General features: G+C 44.6%; 1 protein-coding gene across 3 annotated transcripts in view; it reads left to right on the top strand.

Annotated features, from left to right (window-relative positions):
- The window catches only part of LOC123992603 (chloride channel protein 2-like), a 151504-nt gene that overhangs the window by 25800 nt on the left and 108046 nt on the right, over window positions 1-17658 (top strand). The window contains exons 2-3 of one of the 3 annotated variants that reach the window (XM_046293879.1): window positions 5514-5564; window positions 9438-9485. The exons of the other annotated variants lie outside the window; for them this stretch is intronic. The gene's annotated coding sequence lies outside the window, so the exon portion shown is untranslated. The remainder of the gene's footprint in view (window positions 1-5513; window positions 5565-9437; window positions 9486-17658) is intronic. 3 annotated transcript variants of the gene reach the window in all.

Below are 17658 nucleotides of genomic sequence, written 5' to 3'. Positions count from 1 at the left end.
GCAGTGGTTCAGGCTTTCAGTTTCGTGCGAATGCTGCCCTCAATCCACGGTTTCTGGTTTGGGAACGTTTTAATAGTTGCTTTGGATATAGCATCGCCGATGCACTTTCTAATGAACTCGCTCACCAAATCAGTGTATTCGTCAATGTTGTTGTTGGACGCAATGCGGAACATATCCACGTGATCGAAGCAGTCTTGAAGCGTGGCATCAGATTGGTCGGACCAGCATTGAACAGACCTGAGCGCGGGAGCTTCTTGTTTTAGTTTCTGTCTTGTAGGCTGTAAACAACAAAATGGAGTCGTTGTCAGCTTTTCCGAAAGGAGGGCGGGGAGGGCCTTATATGCGTCGCGGAAGTTAGAATAACAATGATCCAGGGTTTTACCAGACCTGGTAGCACAATCGATATGCTGATCGAATTTAGCGAGTCTTGTTTTCAGATTAGCCTTGTTAAAATCCCCAGCTACAATGATTGCAGCCTCAGGATATGTGGCTTCCAGTTTACATAGAGTCAAATAAAGTTCATTCAGGGCTGTGTATCTGCACAGTTAGTGCATTCATCTTTAGATGGTTAGGTGGGACAACCACATATCACAGTCATAGTAAGTAAATGTTTTCTCAATAAAGTAGCTATCAGCAGTCAGAGCTAGTAAAGGAGAAAAGAGTCAAGTGTGAGCGTTAGTTTGGGGGGGCTGTGTGATATTTTGAGATACTCTTTGAAGAGGCAGAGTTTCAGATATTTTGGGGAGATGGGCAGGGATTCTGCTATCCTAGCTTCAAGCTGGTTCCACCATTGGGGTGTCAGGACCGAGAAGCGCTTGGACTGGGCTCTGCACTGGCTGCTCAGCAGTTTTAGAATTAATTTGAAGATTGCTCTATTGGTTTTTAAATCAATCTGAGTACCCCAATACATGTCAGACATGCTTTTAAGTTATGTACCCAGTATGTCCCTCAGGTCCTCTCAGGTCCACTGGCCTTTTAACTATCCCAAATCCTAGGACCAAGCGGCATGGAGCGGCAGCCTTTAGTAATTATGCCATCAGCCTCTGGAATAGCCTGCCTGAGAACCTGATGGGGGCCGAAACTGTGGACATACAGGTATTTAAAAGTTGTTTATTTTCCTTCTATTTAATACTGAACAAAAATATAAAAGGAACATGTAAAGTGTGGTCCCATGTTTAATGAGCTGAAATAAAAGACACCAGAAATGTGCCATACATACAAAAACCTTATTTCTCTCATATTTTGTGCACAAATTAGTTTTACATCCCTGTTAGTGAGCATTTCTCCATTGCCCAGATAATCCATCCACCTGACTGGTCTGGTACATCAAGAAACTGATTAAACAGCATGGTCATTACACAGATGCACGTTGTGATGGGGACAATAAAAGGCCACTCTAAAACGTGCAGTTTTGTCACACAACACAATGCCACAGATGTCTCATGTTTTGAGGAACATGCAATTGGCGTGCTGACTGCAGGAATGTCCTCCAGAGCTGTAGCCAGAGAATTTACTGTTATTTTCTTTACCATAAGCCACCTCCAATGTTGTTTTAGAGAATTTGGCAGAACGTCCAACCAGCATCACAACCACACACCATGTGTAACCATGCCAGCCAAGGACCGCCAATTCCAGCTTCTTCACCTGCTGGATCATCTGAGACCAGCCACCCTGACAGCTGATTAAACTGGCGGTTTGCACAACCGAAGAAATCGTCTCAGGATAGCTCATGCTCGTCGTCCTCACCAGGGCCTTGACCTGACTGCAGTTCGGCGTCGTAACCAACTTCATTAGGCAAATGCTCACCTTTGATGGCCACTGGCATGCTGGAGAAGTGTGCCCTTCATGGATGAATCCCAGTTTCCCAGTTTCAACTGTACTGTAGGCGGTGGGCGAGCTGTTTGCTGATGTCAACGTGGCGAACTGAGTGCCCCATGGTGGCGGTGGGGTTATGGTATGGGAAGGCATAAGCTATGGACAATGAACACAATTGCATTTTATCGATTTGAATGCACAGAAATACTGTGAGGAGATCCTGAGGCCCATTGTCGTGCCATTCATCCACCGCCATCACGTCATGTTTCAGCACAGCCCCATGTCGCAAAGATCTGTACACATTTCCTGGAAGCTGAAAATGTCCCAGCTTTTCCATGGCCTGCATATTCATCAGTCATGTCACCCATTGAGCGTGTTTGGGATGCTCTGTATCGATGGGTACGATAGCGTGTTCCAGTTCCCACAAATATCCAGCAACTTCGCACAGCCATTGAGAGGAGTGGGACAACATTTCCACATTTCCAACATTTCCACATTTCCACAGGCCACAATCAACATCCTGAAGTGTCGTGCTGCGTGAGGTAAATGGTGGTCACACCAGATACTGACTGGTTTTCTGATCCACACCCCCACTTTGTTTTTAAGGTATCTGTGACCATTCCCAGTCATGTGAAATTAAATCCATAGATTAGGGCCTAACAGGGCCGCAACTTTCACTGGGGACGGGGACGCATGAAATAACTTCTGTTTGACTTAACAGAAAAAAAGTATCTAACGTTAGCTAGTGTTTCATCCCCTCTCGACTGAAGTTCTGTCTGAAATGAATGAACTAGCTAGCTCGTAGCTACCACAGCCAGTTCAGCTCTAGCTATCTGTCAGGTAGCAGTGTCTAACAGCTGTTGTGTGTATGGAAATATTTTGTACTCTTTGTTTTGTCCCGTTTCAATAGAAGTAATTTAACCTGGCTCATTTTCATCAGTTGATGGACCATTAGAGCTAGCTCAAGTTGCCTAACGTGAGATGTTTTTGTGTCCCAATCCCAGTCAGTACAGCAATGTAACTTTATTGATCGGTCAGCTAATTCCCTACTTTTCACACTGACACGGTATAAACATCTCTACAGGCTTCACTGCCATGGTGCACAATCAGTACACAACATTATGCTCATCATGTCTTAGCAGGATAAGATGGTGACAGGTGTTCCAGCAGGGTCAGACAGCCAGGGAGGACCAGTCTACAGAGCTCAGGTAAATCAGTGAATGGATATATAGTTCCATCTTGAGTTGATGGGTAGGCTACAGTCTGATTTGGGAATAATGGTCATTTCAATAATTGAACCATTTATTCTATTCCTGGATAATATAATGTATAACTGTATACCAAGGTAATTCTTCTCATGCCTCATCTGAGCAGGATCAGATGGTGACAGAGGTCACATCAGTGTCAGGCAACCAGGGAAGACCAGTCTGTGACTTCACTGAGGTGAACCTTTTTGCAGATGCAACACTTTATTCTCTCTTGTGCAGTAAACACTGGACAAGCCAGAAGCTTCAAGGGACATTTTTTAAGACAGTCTGACAACCCTCCAAAGTTTATCTCCAAACTGTATAAAGGGTGAATAGGCCTTTCCTAATGACACAAAACATGTAAAACAAAAAATGTGAGGAAGACCTGGGAGACTGATGATGATGGTGAATGGAAACAGATGTGTTTGAATGCTCTGTCATGTTCATATAATCTCAGACATAAATTACTGCAGTTTAAGACCATCCATAGAACGTACTATATGCCAGCGAAACTGAATGTCATTCACTCAGAAATGGTATTTTTCTGTTGGAGGTGTAAAGCACAAAAGGGGACAAATTTGCATATGTTGTGGTCTTGTGAAGGCAGGCTGAATTCTGGCAAAGAGTATGTTCTTTTATCTCAGCATGTCTACAGGTTCTCCCTTCTCTCTGTTTTATCAGAGAAGAAACTGTGTAATCTAGCATTATTAGTGGTTAAGAAATGAATTGCCATTAATTGGACGGTTTGTTATCCTCCCACAATGTCACAATGGATGGCAGAAATGTTAAGTTGTGTGTCACTAGATTTGATTTATTGCAAGATTGAGGGTATACTGCTCTACAACCAAAGTTGCACCCCTGTTGCCTAATGACATTATTTCAATTGACTGATTGATTTCCTTATAAACTCAGCAAAAAAAAGAAACGTCCCTTTTTCAGGACCTTGTCTTTCAAAGATAATTCGTAAAATTCCAAATAACTTCACAGATCTTCATTGTAAAGGGTTTAACACACAATTCTTGTTCAATGAACCATAAACAATTAATGAACATGCACCTGTGGAACGGTCGTTAAGAGACTAACAGCTTATAGATGGTAGGCAATTAAGGTCACAGTTATGAAAACTTAGGACACGAAAGAGGCCTTTCTACTGACACTGAAAAACACCAAAAGAAATATGGCCAGGGTCCCTGCTCACCTGCGTGAACGTGCCTTAGGCATACTGCAAGGATGCATGAGGACTGCATGTGTGGCCAGGGCAATAAATTGCAATGTCTGTACTGTGAGACGCCTAAGACAGCGCTACAGGGAGACAGGACGGACAGCTGATCGTCCTCGCAGTGGCAGACCACGTGTAACAACACCTGCACAGGATCGGTACAATTGAACATCACACCCCGTGGGACAGGTACAGGATTGCAACAACAACTGCCCGAGTTACACCAGGAATGCACAATCCCTCCATCAGTGCTCAGACTGTTCGCAATAGGCTGAGAGAGGCTGGACTGAGGGCTTTTATGCCTGTTGTAAGGCAGGTCCTCATCAGACATCACCGGCAACAATGTCGCCTATGGGCACAAACCCACCGTTGCCGGCCCAGACAGGACTGGCAAAAAGTGCTCTTCGCTGACGAGTCGCAGATTTGTCTCACCAGGGGTGATGGTTGGATTTGCGTTTATCATCGAAGGAATGAGCGTCACACTGAGGCCTGTACTCTGGAGTGGGATCGATTTGGTCAGTTTGATCGGTGTGTCACATCATCATCGGACTGAGCTTGTTGTCTTTGCAGGCAATCTCTGGGGACCAGAGGTGGCAGAACGGAATACTCGGATTAGGGTGTAGGGTTTGAGCAGAGCCTGAAGGTAGGGAGGGGCTTGCTGATCCGTAGGCAAGTGACATGGTCTTGTAGTGGCTACGCGCTCCGACTGGAAGCCAGTGGAGTGTGCGGAGGAGCAGGGTGACATGGGTGAATTTGGGAAGGTTGAACACCAGGCAGTCTGCAGCATTCTGTTTATTTGATTTCTCCGCCTCTGTTTCTCCTAACTTAGAGTGTAGCTCTACAATGCCTAGTCAGCCATTACGCAATATTGAACTACCTACCTCCCTCTCTCTTGCAGTATCTCTGATTTGCTTTCCCTCTCTTTTTCTCCCTCTGATCCTTTGTCTCTCCCTCTCTGGCTGTATTTCTCCCTCAATTTCTCTCTACCTCTTTCTCTCACTCTCTTTTTTTCTCTTGCTGTATTGCCTCCTTTGTCTCCTCTCTGCTTTATCCTCCTTTTCTCTCTCTCTCTCTCTCTCTCTCTCTCTCTCTCTCTCTCTCTCTTGCAATATTGCTCCCTAAGCCCCCTCTTGCTACTCTTCCTCTCTCTTTTGTTAACTCAGTGTCACTTGTTTGTTCTGTCTTTGATTTCTTTGCCTCTGTTTCTCCTTGACCACTGACTCTCCTCTTAGGTCCAGCCATCATGAAAGAGCCGTGGTGGATTTAAACAAAGACAGATACAGGTAACTGCCAAAATAAAGGAAACACCAACACAAAGTGTCTTAATAGGGCGTTGGGCCACCACGAGCCAGAACGGCTTCAATGCACCTTGGGATATATTCTACAATTGTCTGGAACTCTATTGGAGAGATGAAGACACCATTCTTCCATGGGAAATTCCATAATTTGGTGTTTTGTTACTGTTGGTGGAAAACGCTGTCTCAAGCGCCACTCCAGAAACTCCCATAAATGTTCTATTGGGTTGAGATCTGGTGACTGAGAGGGCCATGGCATATACAATGCCTTGCAAAAGTATTCGGCCCACTTGAACTTTGCGACCTTTTGCCACATTTCATGCTTCAAACATAAAGATATAAAACAGTATTTTTTTTTGAAGAATCAACAACAAGTGGGACACAATCATGAAGTGGAACGACATTTATTGGATATTTCAAACTTTTTTAACAAATCAAAAACTGAAAAATTGGGTGTGCAAAATTATTCAGCCCCCTTAAGTAAATACTTTGTAGCGCCACCTTTTGCTGCGATTACAGCTATAAGTCGCTTGGGGTATGTCTCTATCAGTTTTGCACATCGAGAGACTGAATTTTTCCCATTCCTCCTTGCAAAACAGCTCGAGCTTAGTGAGGTTGGATGGAGAGCATTTGTGAACAGCAGTTTTCAGTTCTTTCCACAGATTCTCGATTGGATTCAGGTCTGGACTTTGACTTGGCCATTCTAACACCTGGATATGTTTATTTTTGAACCATTCCATTGTAGATTTTGCTTTATGTTTTGGATCATTGTCTTGTTGGAAGACAAATCTCCGTCCCAGTCTCAGGTCTTTTGCAGACTCCATCAGGTTTTCTTCCAGAATGGTCCTGTATTTGGCTCCATCCATCTTCCCATCAATTTTAACCATCTTCCCTGTCCCTGCTGAAGAAAAGCAGGCCCAACCCATGATGCTGCCACCACCATGTTTGACAGTGGGAATGGTGTGTTCAGGGTGATGAGCTGTGTTGCTTTTACGCCAAACATAACGTTTTGCATTGTTGCCAAAAAGTTCAATTTTGGTTTCATCTGACCAGAGCACCTTCTTCCACATGTTTGGTGTGTCTCCCAGGTGGCTTGTGGCAAACTTTAAACGCCACTTTTTATGGATATCTTTAAGAAATGGCTTTCTTCTTGCCACTCTTCCATAAAGGCCAGATTTATGCAATATATGACTGATTGTTGTCCTTTGGACAGAGTCTCCCACCTCAGCTGTAGATCTCTGCAGTTCATCCAGAGTGATCATGGGCTTCTTGGCTGCATCTCTGATCAGTCTTCTCCTTGTATGAGCTGAAAGTTTAGAGGGACGGCCAGGTCTTGGTAGATTTGCAGTGGTCTGATACGCCTTCCATTTCAATATTATCGCTTGCACAGTGCACCTTGAGATGTTTAAAGTTTGGGAAATCTTTTTGTATCCGGCAAATCCGGCTTACAACAGTATCTCGGACCTGCCTGGTGTGTTCCTTGTTGTTCATGATGCTCTCTGCGCTTTTAACGGACCTCTGAGACTATCACAGTGCAGGTGCATTTATACAGAGACTTGATTACACACAGGTGGATTGTATTTATCATCATTAGTCATTTAGGCCAACATTGGATCATTCAGAGATCCTCACTGAACTTCTGGAGAGAGTTTGCTGCACTGAAAGTAAAGGGGCTGAATAATTTTGCATGCCCAATGTTACAGTTTTTGATTTGTTAAAAACGTTTGAAATATCCAATAAATGTCGTTCCACTTCATGATTGTGTCCCACTTGTTGTTGATTCTTCACAAAAAAAAGACAGTTTTATATCTTTATGTTTGAAGCCTGAAATGTGGCAAAAGGTCGCAAAGTTCAAGGGGGCCGAATACTTTCACAAGGCACTGTAGTTTACACAATTTTCATGCTCATTTAACGATTCAGTGACCACTCGTGCCCTGTGGGTGAAGGCATTGTCATCGTATGGGGGCATAGCCATTGTAGCCAAAATAATGGCCTGCCCAGCATTTGTATGCATGACCCAAAGCATGATGGGATGTTTATTGTTTAATTAACTCTGGAACCACACCTGTGTGGAAGCACCTGCTTTCAATATAATTTGTATTCATCAGTTACTCAAGTGTTTCCTTTATTTTGGAAGTTACCTGTATGTAGGGCCAGGGGTTCTTCCTGGTTACGTCATGGAAACACTCCAGAACCTAGTACTATGCTGAATGTTATTTAAACTGTGCATTGTATTGACATATAGTACCAGTCAGAAGTTAGGACACACCTACTCATTCAATGATTTTTCTTTATTTTTACTATTTTCTACATTGTAGAATAATAGTGAAGACATCAAAACTGTAATCATAACACATATAGAATCAAAAAAAGTGTTAAGCAAAACAAAATATACTTTAGATTCTTCAAAGTAGCCACCCTTTGCCTTGATGAAAGCTTTGCACACTCTTGGCATTCTCTCAACCAGCTTGAAGGAGTTCCCACATATGCTGAGTACATTTGGCTGCTTTCTCTTCACTCTACCAACTAATCCCAAACCATTGGGTTGAGGTCGGGTGATTGTGGCCAGGTCATCTGATGCAGAACTCCATCACTCTCCTTCTTTGTCAAATAGCCCTTACACAGCCTGGAGGTGTGTTGGGTCATTGTCCTGTTGAAAACGAATTGTCCCACTAAGCGCAAACCAGATGGGATTTTTATTTGTATTTATTTTACCTTTATTTTACTAGGCAAGTCAGTTAAGAACAAATTATTATGGCGTATCGCTGCAGAATGGTGTGGTAGCCATGCTGGTTAAGTTATTTATTCTAAATAAATAATTGATAGTGTCACCAGCAAAGGACCCCCACACCACACCTGCAGAGTTCACCTACTCTGCGTCTCACATAGCTTTGAAACCAAAAATCTTACATTTTGACTCATTAGACTAAAGGACCAATTTCCATGTCCATTGCTCTTGTTTCTTGGCCCAAGCAAACATTTTCTACATATTGGTGTCCTTTAGTAGTGGTTTCTTTGCAGCAATTCAACCATGAAGACCTGATTCACAGTCTCCTCTGAAAAGTTGATGTTGAGATGTCTGTTACTTGAACTCAAGCATTTGTTTGGGCTGCAATTTCTGAGGCTGGTAACTCCACTGAACGTATCCTCTGCAGCAGAAGTAACTCTGGGTCTACGTTTCCTGTGGCAGTCCTCATGAGAGCCAGTTTCATCATAGTGCTTGATAGTTTTTGCGACTAGACTTGAAAAAACTTTCAATATTTTCCGGATTGACTGACCTTCATGTCTTAAAGTAATGATGGATTGTCATTTCTCTTTGTTTATTTGAGCTGTTCTTGACATAATATGGACTAGGTCTTTTACCAAATAGGACTAGCTTCTGTATACCACCCCTACCTTGTCACAACACAACTGATTGGCTCAAACGCATTAAGAAGGAAAGAAATTCCACAAATTAACTTTTAACAAGTCAAACCTGTTGTTTGAAATGCATTGCAGTTGACTACCTCATGAAGCTGGTTGAGAGAATGCCAAGAGTGTGCAAAGCTCTCATCCAGGCAAAGGGTCGCTACTTTGAAGAATCTCAAATATAAAATATAATTTGATTTGTTTAACACTTTTTTTGGTTACTACATGATTCCATATGTGTTATATCATCGTTTTGATGTCTTCACTATTAGTAAATAGTACAAATGAAGAAAAACCCTTGAATGAGTAGGTGTCCAAACTTTTGACTGGTACTGTATGTACTGCACTATGAGATATATGTCAATCCCACACACACACACCCATGAATACACAAACTCCTTCTCTCTCACACACACATACGTTCCCTAACTGTGTTGTGTGGTTTGTCCCCAGGGTCAGGGTATCCCTACACTCAGGCTCCACCCCGGGACTTTCTGTCTGGTAAACTCAAACAACCGTTATGATTATCATCACATCCTAACGTATTAAAACATTATTAAACAATAATAAGATGTACTGAACTGTATGAAACACATTGAAGGTGGGTCCTCCTACCTTATTAATAACACCATCAATTAAACAACAACACCATCTGTCTGTCTCAGTGTGAAGGCTTCATATTGTGTCTTCTGATGCTGTGTGTGTGTGTGTGTGTGTGTGTGTGTGTGTGTGTGTGTGTGTGTGTGTGTGTGTGTGTGTGTGTGTGTGTGTGTGTGTGTGTGTGTGTGTGTGTGTGTGTGTGTGTGTGTGTGTGTGTGTGTGTGTGCGTGTGTGTGCGTGCGTGCGTGTGTGTGTACATGTTTTACTATACTTGTGAGTACCAGAAGTCCTCACAAGAATAGCAAACCAACTAAAATGAAGATAAGTCAGGACTGTGTGTCAGTAACAGGTTGAACTGGGACTGGCACAAGTACTGTATAACCATTTAACCAATGGATGAAGACCATCAGAAGGATTAAATAACAGTCATAAATAACTGTCAAACTTTGTTGCCTCTTGCTGAAACAAGGGTAAGTGCTATCCGGGATTCTTGGGACGCCCCTACAGTGCCCTAAATCATAACTTTACTTAACCCTAAGCTTAACCCTTACCTTAAATCTAACATCTTTCTGTAAATAGAATATTATAGAAGGGTCTAGAAACTTTTTTGTGATTTCACTTGTTTTTGAGAAACTTACTGCAAGCGGAGATTTTAATTTCCTCATCCGCATTGTGCTGGGGCTATGAGAAAACAGGAACAAATGCTCCAAAAACACCTGACTACATCATTTTAGAAACAGAAATGCTCTCACTGTAGTGATGCAGGTCTTTAGATGTGTTACACGTGAAATTGTGCCATTCTTAATTTGATCTGCAAAGATATTTTCTATTTTGTGCGACTCGATCCGTTTCCTTTATCCAGCTGTTCTGTTCTGTGTAAACTGCTGCTACAGGTCACTACCATAATAAAGGACACTTGGTGTCTTAATAGGGCGTTGGGCCAACACGAGTCGCCAGAACATGCCTTGGCATAGTCTACAAGTGTCTGGAAGTTCCTGTGTGGAAGCATCTGCTTTCAATATACTTTGTATCCCTCATTTACTCAAATGTTTCCTTTATTTTGGTAGTTACCTGTGGAATGGACAGAGGTATCGCTCAAGTTGCAACAAAATGGAATATAACGTTGCAGATAAAGTTCGGAATGACAATTTCATGTGTACAACATCTAAAGATCTGCATAATTTCTAAAAGGACTAAAATGTCAAAGTCATTTATACACATTTTAAATACTTTTATTTATTTTACTATGTCTTTTGTAATTTTGGGGGCCAAACGACATGTTGTGAAAAAAGACAATAGTTGGAAAAGTTGCAGTGTTAATTGATAATAATGCCATTGTTAATTATACTGAACAAAAATATAAACGCAACATGCAATAATTTCAATGATTTTACTGAGTTACACAGTTCATAAAAGGAAATCCATCAATTGAAATAAATTCATTAATCCCTATTCTATGGATTTCACAAGACTGGTCAGGGGCGCAGCCATGGGTAGGCCTGGCACTCGAGTGGGTGGGACAATGCCCTCCCAGGCCCACCCTGGCAAGGCAGCCAGGCCCAGCCAATCTGAATTTGTTTTCCCCACAAAAGGGCTTTATTACAGACATAAATACTCCTCAGTTTCATCAGCTGTTCGGGTGACTGGCCTCAGACGATCCCGCAGGTGAGGAAGAAGGATGTGGAGGTTCTGGGCTGGCATGGTTACAAGTGGTCTGCGGTTGTGAGGTCGGTTGGACGTACTGCCAAATTCTCTAAAATGATGTTGGAGGTGGCTTATGGTAGAGAAAATAACATTAAATTCTCTGGCTACAGCTCTGGTGGACATTCCTGCAGTCAGCATGTCAATTGCACACTCCCTCAAAACTTGAGACATCTGTGGAATTGTGTTGTGTGACAATACTGCACATTTTAGAGTGGCCTTTTATTGTCCCCAACACAAGTTGCACCTGTGTAATGATCATTCTGTTGAATCATCTTCTTGGTATGCCACACCTGCCAGGTGGTTGGATTATCTTGGCGAAGGAAAAATGAACCAAATTTGAGAGAAGCTTTTTGTACGAATGGAACTTTTCTGGGATCTTTTATTTCAGCTCATGAAACATGGGACCAGACTTTACATGTTACGTTTATATTGTTATTCACTATAGATGCTTTTTTTTCATTAATTTGTCTATTTTCTCTTTAACCATATGGTCTATCCACTAGAAACTCAAGGATAATATGGACCCAGATATACAATATGTATACTAAAAATGAAGTTATTGAAGTATAAATTACAAAAGTTACCATAGATTCCAATAACTTTGGTAAATAAATGACTGGTAGATTTGCAACCTTAGCTATAACCCATCACCTCATCACCCAGCTACATACAGCTTATAGAGTAGTGTGTTTCTCAAGGGGGAGTAACTTTGTTCTGGTGAAGATGGAAAATTACTACTATCCTTCTTTCTCTCTACACACACACACAAACACTAGCTACGCTGCCTGAAGTCATGCATTAATCAATGGTGTGTGTACTTGTGTGAGGGGAAAACGACAGCTCTTTTCTGCCCAGGGTTATTGTTCTAGACTAATAAAGAGAAATAAATGTAGCATTGGTCTGGTCTGGAGAGAGACGGATGTCTTTGATTAAGCAGTGAGAACTGCAGTGTGACAGAGTGATCAATATACAGGCCAGTTCACCCTGCTTTAAGAACACTGGAATGATCCATGATCACTCACTATACACATACACACACTCTTATTAATGCCTTAATTAACAGGCCCTGACTGCCTGCTGTGTGTGTGTGTGGGTGTGCGTGCGCTGCTCCTCTATTTGGTCCTGAGGCAACTGTTACAGACCAGAGGTGGGTGTTTTAATGGGTGTACAGTGCATTCGAAAAGTTTCAGACCTGTTGACTTTCCAAATTTTGTTACGTTACAGCCTTATTCTAAAATGGATTAAATAGTTAGCCAATCTACACACAATACCCCATAATGACAAAGCAAAAACAAGTTCAGACATTTCTGCAAATGTAGAAAATAAAACTATCACATTTACATAAGTATTCAGACCCTTTACTCAGTACTTTGTTGAAGCACCTTTTGCAGCGATTACAGCCTTAAGTCTTCTTGGGTATGACGCTACAAGCTTGGCACACCTGTATTTGGGGCGTTCCTCACATTCTTCTCTGCAGATCCTCAAGCTCTGTCAGGTTGGATGGGGAGCATCTCTGCACAGCTATTTTCAGGTCTCTCCAGAGATGTTCGATCGGATTCAAGTACGGGCTCTGGCTGCGCCACTCAAGGACATTTAGAGACTTGTCCAAAAGCCACTCCTGCGTTATCTTGGCTGTGTGCTTAGAGTCGTTGTCCTGTTGGAAGGTGAACCTTTGCTCCAGTCTGAGGTCCTGTGCGCTCTGGAGCAGGTTTTCATCAAGGATCTCACTGTACTTTGCTCCGTTCATATTTCCCTCTGCTGACTTGTCTCACAGTCCCTGCCACTGAAAAACATCACCACAGCATGATGCTGCCACCACCATGCTTTACCGTAGGGATGGTACCAGGTTTCCTCCAGACGTGACGCTTGCCATTCAGGCCAAAGAGTTCAATCTTGATTTCATGAGAACAGACAATCTTGTTGCTCATGGTCTGAGAGTCTTTAGGTGGCCTTTGGCCAACTCCAAGCGGGCTGTCATGTACCTTTTACTGAGGAGTGGCTTCTGTCTGGCCACTCTACCATAAAGGCCTGATTGGTGGAATGCTGCAGAGATGGTTGTCCATCTGGAAGGTTCTCCCATCTCCACAGAGTAACTCTGGAGCTCTGTCAGAATGACCACCAGGGTTCTTGGTCACATCCCTGATCAAGGCCCTTCTCCCCTGATTGTTCAGTTTGGCCGGGCGGCCAGCTCTTGAAAGAGTCTTGGTGGTTCCAAACTTCTGGACTCCAATCAAGTTGTAGAAACATCTCAAGGATGATCAATGGAAACAGGATGCACTTGAGCTTAATTTCAAGTCTCATAGCAAAATGTCTGAGTACTTACAGTATAAAATAAGGTATTTCTGTTTTACATTTTTTTATACATTTGCAAACATACTAAAAACCTGTTTTCACTTTGTCATTATTGGGTATTGTGTGTAGATTAATGAGGAACAATTTGTATTTAATCATTTTTAGAATAAAGCTGTAACATAACAAAATGTGGAAAAGGGGAAGGGGTCTGAATACTTTCCGAATTCACTGTAAGCCCATAGAAATAAGAATGAATAGATTGGGTATCCCATTTAAATCAATGATGACTTAACGGGTGGATTGGCGGCCATTGCAAGTGTACCCATAGCAGCAAAGCAGGAAGTAAAAGCAGGAAGTGTACCCATCAATCTGTGCTGTGATTTGTTGAATCAAATCAAATGACATTACAAAACGTACAACACAGCAACTTTAAGGCATGTTTTGTTATTTATTTTAACAAACAATCTACGACGAAGTTGACTCTTTTACAATGGGGGTCAATGGGAAAGAATGTTTGTTTTCACCTATTTGTGGCCGTGGTCAATGGGAATTCCTTCTTATGACGTGAATATCGAGTCAGAGTATTGCATGAGCCACATCAGTTAACATCATTTTAGAGAACATTCTACCATGGAAATGATTGCTTCACGATACCAGGCAGCCATTACGAGTGTACCCATGAGTTTACCAGTCAAATTGCCAGGGTTAGAGGTTCCAAGCCCGTTCTATTTATTCTATTTCTGTGTAAACCTGTGCTCTCATAATCTATTTTATATGTATTACACGTATCTATACAACTATTGGCATTAATATGTATGTGCATAATTGAGTGTCTACATAATGCGAAATGCCTACAGTATATATTTATGCACATTATAAATGTGTTACAAAATCATTGTGATGAAGTGTGTGTCAGCAGAATGGTTGAAACAGTGTGAAAAGTGTGTTGTGTAGCTGCAGTGAACTGCAGAGTGGAAGAGCTGAGTCTGCACCATGAGAGAGAGGGATGAATAGAGGGAGGGACCGGAAATGTAAAGGTTGAGAGTTAGACGGGGGGAGTGGGGGGGGGGGTTGGAAGGAGAGTGGGGTCAGGTGGAGAGGGGTAGTTTGGGAAAGAGAGCGGAAAGACATAGGAGAGGGGGTCAGGGAGAGAGGGGAGTTTGAGAAAGAGAGGGAAAGACCTGGGAGAGGGGGTCAGGGAGAGAGGGGAGTTTGAGAAAGAGAGGGGAAAGACCTGGGAGAGGGGGTCAGGGACAGAGGGGGAGTTTGGGAAAGAGAGGGAAAGAGAGGGAAAGACCTAGGAGAGGGGGTCAGGGAGAGGGGGAATTTGAGAAAGAGAGCAAAAAGACCTGGGAGAGGGGGTCAGTGAGAGAGGGGAGTTTGAGAAAGAGAGGAAAGACCTGGGAGAGGGGGTCAGGGAGAGAGGGGGAATTTGAGAAAGAGAGCAAAAAGACCTGGGAGAGGGGGTCAGGGAGAGAGGGGGAGTTTGAGAAAGAGATGGAAAGAGAGCGGAAAGACCTGGGAGAGGGGGTCAGGGAGAGAGGGGAGTTTGAGAAAGAGATGGAAAGACCTAGGAGAGGGGGTCAGGGAGAGAGGGGAGTTTGGGAAAGAGAGGGAAAGAGAGGGAAAGACCTAGAGAGGGGGAGGGGAGTTTGAGAAAGAGAGGGAGAGAGGGGAGTTTGAGAAAGAGAGGGAAAGACCTAGGAGAGGGGGTCAGGGAGAGAGGTGGAGTTTGAGAAAGAGAGGGAAAGACCTAGGAGAGGGGGTCAGGGAGAGAGGGGAGTTTGAGAAAGAGAGGGAAAGACCTAGGAGAGGGGGTCAGGGGAGAGAGGGGGAGTTTGAGAAAGAGAGGGAAAGACCTAGGAGAGGGGGTCAGGGACAGAGGGGGAGTTTGGGAAAGAGGGAAAGAGAGGGAAAGACCTGGGAGAGGGGGTCAGGGAGAGAGGGGAGTTTGAGAAAGAGAGGGAAAGACCTAGGAGAGGGGGTCAGGGACAGAGGGGGAGTTTGGGAAAGAGAAAGAGGGAAAGAGGGAAAGACCTAGGAGAGGGGGTCAGGGAGAGAGGGGGAGTTTGAGAAAGAGAGGGAAAGACCTAGGAGAGGGGGTCAGGGAGAGAGGGGGAGTTTGAGAAAGAGAGGGAAAGAGAGGGAAAGACCTAGGAGAGGGGGTCAGGGAGAGAGGGGAGTTTGAGAAAGAGAGGGAAAGACCGAGGAGAGGGGGTCAGGGAGAGAGGGGGAGTTTGAGAAAGAGAGGGAAAGACCTAGGAGAGGGGGTCAGGGAGAGAGGGGGAGTTTGAGAAAGAGAGGGAAAGAGAGCGGAAAGACCTGGGAGAGGGGGTCAGGGAGAGAGGGGGAGTTTGAGAAAGAGAGGGAAAGACCTAGGAGAGGGGGTCAGGGTGAGAGAGGGGAGTTTGAGAAAGAGAGGAAAGACCTAGGAGAGGGGGTCAGGGACAGAGGGGAGTTTGGAAAGAGAGGGAAAAGAGAGGCAAAGACCTAGGAGAGGGGGTCAGGGAGAGAGGGGAGTTTGAGAAAGAGAGGGAAAGACCTAGGAGAGGGGGTCAGGGAGAGAGGTGGAGTTTGAGAAAGAGAGGGAAAGAGAGGGAAAGACCTAGGAGAGGGGGTCAGGGAGAGAGGGGGAGTTTGAGAAAGAGAGGGAAAGACCTAGGAGAGGGGGTCAGGGACAGAGGGGGAGTTTGGGAAAGAGAGGGAAAGAGAGGGAAAGACCTAGGGAGAGGGGGTCAGGGGAGAGAGGGGAAGTTTGAGAAAGAGAAAGAAAAAGACCTAGGAGAGGGGGTCAGTGGGAGAGGGGGAGTTTGAGAAAGAGAGGGAAAGACCTGGGAGAGGGGGTCAGGGAGAGAGGGGAATTTGAGAAAGAGAGCAAAAAGACCTGGGAGAGGGGGGTCAGGGAGAGAGGGGGAATTTGAGAAAGAGATGGAAAGAGAGCGGAAAGACCTAGGAGAGGGGGTCAGGGAGAGAGGGGAGTTTGAGAAAGAGATGGAAAGACCTAGGAGAGGGGGTCAGGGAGAGAGGGGAGTTTGAGAAAGAGAGGGAAAGACCTGGGAGAGGGGGGTCAGGGACAGAGGGGGAGTTTGAGAAAGAGAGGGAAAGAGAGGGAAAGACCTGGGAGAGGGGGTCAGGGAGAGAGGGGAGTTTGAGAAAGAGAGGGAAAGACCTAGGAGAGGGGGTCAGGGACAGAGGGGGAGTTTGGGAAAAGAGGGAAAGAGAGGGAAAGACCTAGGAGAGGGGGTCAGGGAGAGGGGAGTTTGAGAAAGAGAGGGAAAGACCTAGGAGAGGGGGAGAGAGGGGGAGTTTGAGAAAGAGAGGGAAAGAGAGGGAAAGACCTAGGAGAGGGGGTCAGGGAGAGAGGGGGAGTTTGAGAAAGAGAGGGAAAGACCTAGGAGAGGGGGTCAGGGAGAGGGGAGTTTGGGGGAGTTTGAGAAAGAGAGGGAGAGGGGAAAGACCTAGGAGAGGGGGTCAGGGGGAGAGGTGGGAGAGGGGGCCAGAGAGGAGTTTGAGAAAGAGAGGGAAAGACCTAGGGGGGAGAGAGGGGTCTGGGAGAGGGGGTCAGGGAGAGAGGGGAGTTTGATGGAAAGAGAGCGGAAAGACCTAGGAGAGGGGGTCAGGGAGAGAGGGGAGTTTGAGAAAGAGATGGAAAGACCTAGGAGAGGGGGGGAGAGAGGGGGAGTTTGAGAAAGAGAGGGAAAGACCTGGGAGAGGGGGTCAGGGAGAGGGGGAGTTTGAGAAAGAGAGGGAAAGAGAGGGAAAGACCTGGGAGAGGGGGTCAGGGAGAGAGGGGAGTTTGAGAAAGAGAGCAAAAAGACCTAGGAGAGGGGGTCAGGAGAGAGGGGGAGTTTGAGAAAGAGAGGGAAAGACCTAGGAGAGGGGGTCAGGGAGAGAGGGGAAAGTTTGGAGAAAGAGAGGGAAAGACCTAGGAGAGGGGGTCAGGGAGAGAGGGGAGTTTGAGAAAGAGAGGGAAAGAGGAGAGGGGGTCAGGGAGAGAGGGGGAGTTTGAGAAAGAGAGGGAAAGACCTAGGAGAGGGGGTCAGGGAGAGAGGGGGAGTTTGAGAAAGAGAGGGAAAGA

This window comes from Oncorhynchus gorbuscha, linkage group LG13 (genome assembly GCF_021184085.1).
Source record: "Oncorhynchus gorbuscha isolate QuinsamMale2020 ecotype Even-year linkage group LG13, OgorEven_v1.0, whole genome shotgun sequence".
NCBI classification, from domain to species: Eukaryota; Metazoa; Chordata; class Actinopteri; order Salmoniformes; family Salmonidae; genus Oncorhynchus; species Oncorhynchus gorbuscha.
This window is presented reverse-complemented; position numbering and strand designations above follow the sequence as displayed.